The sequence below is a fragment of the Triticum dicoccoides genome, chromosome 6A, assembly GCF_002162155.2.
Source record: "Triticum dicoccoides isolate Atlit2015 ecotype Zavitan chromosome 6A, WEW_v2.0, whole genome shotgun sequence".
NCBI lineage: Eukaryota > Viridiplantae > Streptophyta > Magnoliopsida > Poales > Poaceae > Triticum > Triticum dicoccoides.
Window position 1 is genome coordinate 451,220,440 of NC_041390.1, and position 5,100 is coordinate 451,225,539.

A 5,100-nucleotide genomic window follows, 5' to 3' on the forward strand; every position below is an offset into this window, starting at 1 on the left:
GTAGCCCCCAAGTGCCGGGTTGTCATGCCTGCAGCAACCTGGGATTTGAAATTGCCTCATGCTCATAAAAACTTCAACCGGTGTAGCCCCCAAGGGACGGGTTATTATGCAATAATGAGCAGGGACTTTGTAAATATGATCATGTAAACTTGAGCAGCAATGTGTAGCCCCCAAGGGCCGGCTCAATAAGATAATATTGAGCTGGGACTTGATATATTCTTCAATGAAAATAACATCATATGATGTAACCCCCTCATGGGGCTTGAACCCACGTCCACAAGGTTAAGAGCCTTGTGCTTTACCAACTGAACAGTGGATCCTTTAATAATAGATGAAAATTTATGTACCTTGAATTGTTAACAAGAGCAATTGGTAGCCCCCAAGGGTCGGCTCATTACGATGTGATGAGTTGGGTCTTCAATAAGTGAGCAAATAATGTCTTTGCATTATCCCCCAAGTGTCATGGTGCATGCTTGCAGGGACATGAGACTTGTGTATTTTATGTAATCCCAACTTGAACAATGTAGCCCCCAAGTGCCGGGTCGTAAGCCTGCAGCGACTCGGGACTATTCCTTCCATTGTATAATAAATCATATCCGTTGCGCTGAAGCGACTTTGAAAACCTCAATCATAATATTGGTTATTGATAACCATAATAAAATCCAGCCATGTTGGCTATTAAAGATTTGAATAATATGACCCGGTTTGAAAACCGATTCCTGCCATATAAGCCGGTATATCCATGCACATATGATACATGCTATGATGATGTAATGATGATGTATGATGTAATATATGATGATGTATATGTATGATCAAGAGGGTTTAAGCTATGGTTCGGATATGGCCAGAGCCCCCATGTAGTCATAATTATGGCATTGCGCCGATCAAGAGGTGTAGCTATGGTTCGAATACGACCAAGCCCCCAAGTGATTTCCCTGGTGCCCTTATGCTGATCAAGAGGTGTAACTATGGTTCGAACGCATAGCTCCCAAGTGATTTCCCTGGTGGCCTTATGCCTATCAAGAGGTGTAGCTATGGTTCGGATACGACCAGAGCCCCCAAGTGATTTCCCTGATGCCCTTATGCTGATCAAGAGGGTATAAACTATGGTTCGGATACGACCAAAGCCCCCAAGTGATTTCCCTGGTGGCTTTAAGCCTATCAAGAGGTGTGACTATGGTTCGAGCATAGCCCCCAAGTGATATTGTGAGCTGTGCTCAAGGGATACCCATGTTTGAGATGTGCTGTGCAACAGACTCTCTTTGGCCCCTTATGATAATATTGGCTTGATAGCCGGATTACCGAAGTAACTAGAGCTATGCTCTTATGATAATTTTGGCTTGATAGCCGGATCGAGAGGGTAGTAACGCTATGTTCTCTTTGGTGAATACACCTATGTTTGAACAGGAAGCCCCCAAATGATATTACGAGTTGTGCTCAAAGGGCCACCTATGTTTGAGCTTTGCTTTTGCAATAGACTCTCTTTGGTTCCTTTAATTTTTCCTGAGAACTCGAAATTGCGAGATATTACACTTTTTGAACCGGAAATTGTTAAACCGGATACCGAGAGCTTCAAAGTTTTGCGGGAGATGGCTTTCCCTTGAGCCGGATTTAAAACCGGAATCCTTCTTTTTAAGCCGGAAATTTTCTGATGGCCTTTAAATTTGCACCAATATGGAGGTTTAGGGTCCTGCATCGGATAACTCTGATATGTTAGGCCAATTAATATCCACCGCGGGGTTGATGATCACCATGGTAAAGCGGAAATTAATCATAGCCGAGTTAGCTGCAGTGTTATAAGCCAACGCGGACAAGAGAGTCGGCTGCGGCATAGTTGATGTAATCCGGACTGCGGGGGCGGCCGTTTGTGTTCCGGTTCATTAGTGTGATATGTGCAGATGCCGGTGTAGAACAGCTAGCGTGCGCCATCCGCGGTAGGCATCACTTTCACAGCGAGAACTTGTCTTGTATAAAAAGATATAGGCCAGAGTAATTGTTTTCAAACAAAATACGTAGGAGGGATAACACCTGATTTGTTTGGACAACGGATGATTTGTTTATCGCGACAGAGATGGCTCAGGTAGACCAGCGACTCAATATAGTTTCGACGGCTCAGGCAGACCAGCGACTTATTATAACCCCGGCGGCTCAAAGCGGCAAGGGCGGCTCAACACGGCTCCGGCGGGTTGATGTAAATTAAGCTGCACGGGTGGCGACTTGCGCACACCTGTTCCATCAGTAAGCGGGCGCAGACGCTGGTGCGTAATGGTGCTGATGTACACTTCATAGGCACAACATGGCACCACCTTTGCTGCACATAAAAATATACAGACCAAAGTAACTGTTCTTTGATGAAAACAATATATTTAATAAAATAAACTTAGATGGATATCACTTGATATGTCTTGTCAGATGAACGCATATGCTGATGTTGATAGTGCTGGACAAATCAGACAAAAAACATAGCCCATACAAATGCACTTCTCACTTTGACTGTTCTGATGTGGCACTAGTAACCACACGGCCTTCCCTTATCCTTTTTGTAAGGAATGCAGCAGCAGTCTTCACGTGGAAGTTTGAACGGTGTACGTGCCTCCATTAAATCCAAACCCAGGATCAAATCTTTGCATATCCCTCTATTAACTTGTTAATCCGGTTTTTTTGAGCTCAACTCTAAGGAAGCGGAAAGAGATCTGGGTCCGTCCCACGTGTGATGGTTGGGTATCGCTCCGAAATTCTCGGGGGCGATTAGGGTTTGGACGCCGGTGCATCTTGGCTTCCATGCGTGAGGTCGATCCCGTTCGGCGACAATCCGTTCTCTCGCTCACGTTTTCAAAGCGAGTCTCGTCGTAAACCAATCCATCTCACAGCCTTCTGTGTGCTCCCTAGGGCGCACGGTCGTAAAACACCCACAAACCCTAGGAGGAGTTCTGGAGTCGTAGGGGAAGGATGGAGGGAGTAGCGGGAATGATGAAGAGTCTGAGGTTGTCGGAGGAGGAGAGGAAGGGCGTCAGGATCAGATTGGTGGGGAAGCAGAAGGGGAAGGCAGTGGATCATCAGGCAGTCGGGCGGGTGGTGTCTGAAAAGCCGGCTCATCCGAATGCGATCTTCTTATCCCTGGGCAGGATCTGGTGTCCGACTAAAGGGATTGATTATAGGGAGGCCGGAGATAATAGGTTTGTGTTCACCTTTAAACAAGAATCCGGCAAGAGGAAGGCCTTAGAGGATGGTCCGTGGATGTTTGATAAGGATTTGGTGGTGGTAGAGGAATATGATCCGGGTAAAAGAATTGAAGATTATGAGTTCAATGATATTCCAATCTGGGTGAGAATCTTCAATCTCCCCCTTGGTATGATGCACGAGGAGTCGGCAGAGGAGATAGGGAACATGATTGGGCATTTCGTGGAGGCGGATGCTGGAGTAGATGGGAAAGCAATTGGCAAATTTTTAAGAGTTAAGGTCAGGATGAATATTGGAAAACCAATCATGCGGGGATTCACCTTAGATGATGAAGATAGCAGTGAAATTCAGAAGAGAAAGAAAAAGATGAGCATAGATGGTAGGGAGGAAGAGGAGGAGGAGGGGCTGTGGTGCCGGTTCGAATACGAGTTTCTCCCTGACTTTTGCTACACTTGTGGCCTAATCGGTCATGTCTCCAAGGAGTGCTCCATCAAAGTAAAGAAAGGAGAGGACCCCCAATTCGGTCCCTGGCTGAGAGCTGACATTGGTAGAAGGAAGTTCAGTGGGGAGGAGGACCGCAAATGGAAAGGGAGAGGAGGCAGCGGGGGAGGAGGCAGATTCTTTGGGCATAGTCGCTTGACGGGCAGATCGGGGAGCGGGGAGTGGCAGTGATAGCTTAACATGGAGGAAGGGAGAGGGGCTGAACTCTGGTACAAAAGAAGGCAGGGGTGATGGTGAGGAGGAAGTGACGAGCCCTGCAAAATTGAGTAGCCATGAACCAACACGGGGGGGGGGAGCCGAAAAAACTTGACATGAGCACAGCAAAGATACAAGGAGATCCAAACACAAAGGACAACTCTGATCGAGAGGCAACAACGGATCCAAGGGACTTAGAGAAGGAAACAGGGGGGGTTAAGTAAACAGGTGGCCGTTGTTGCAGGCGGACCAGAGGTGAAGGAAACAATGGAGCAAGGGCAAACTGATGGGGGACAGAAAGGTAGTAAGGCGACGGCGGGAAAGCCTACTTCAAATAAAATGTCGAAGTTCCACAGGAAGCCTAGGAGTGAGGACAAAAACCGAGCACACAAAAAAACTTCTGTGAATATTGTGGGGAATAAGAGGGGCCATGAGGGGGAGGATGCTGAAATTGTGGAGGAGGCAAAAAGGGGGAGGCACATGGAGGGTAACAAGGCGGCGTCGGAAGAGGATTTGAAGGAAGGAAACATCAAAATAAATGAGATATCGGCCGGGCTGTTAGAACAGCCCCGCCGGACACAATGAAAATTATCAGTTGGAACTGTCGGGGACTCGGGAACGGCCCGGTAGTTCGATCTCTCCTTGATATGGGGAGAGTGGAGGATCCTGATGTTTTATTCTTGGCGGAGACGAGGCTCACAGAGAAGGAGTTGGATAGGTTCAGGTGGATGCTCGGGTTGACAAATATGTTAGTCTGGAATCCGGTGGGGAGAAGTAGAGGAGTTGCGCTGTTCTGGAGGAAAGGGCTGAATATCTCGCTGCGTTCGTATGGGAGGAGACATATCGATGTTGATGTTACAGAGGAAGATGGCTCAATCTGGCGATTGACAGGAGTGTACGGGGAGTCAGCAACGGAGAGGAAGAAGGAGACTTGGAGAACACTTAAGCTACTCAATCAGCAACACCAACAGGACCGACCTTGGTTATGTCTCGGTGATTTTAACGAGATTCTCTCGAGCGTAGAAAAGGTGGGAGGCGCCGATAGATCGCAAGGGGTCATGGAAGGCTTTCGGGAGGCGCTGGAGGTGTGTGGGCTGACAGATTTGGGGTTTGAGGGAGATATCTTCACCTAGAGGAACCATAGCAAGGAGCTGAGCACGTATATCTGTGAAAGATTGGACAGAGCCACTGCTGATGACAAATGGCGCAAAAAATTCCCAG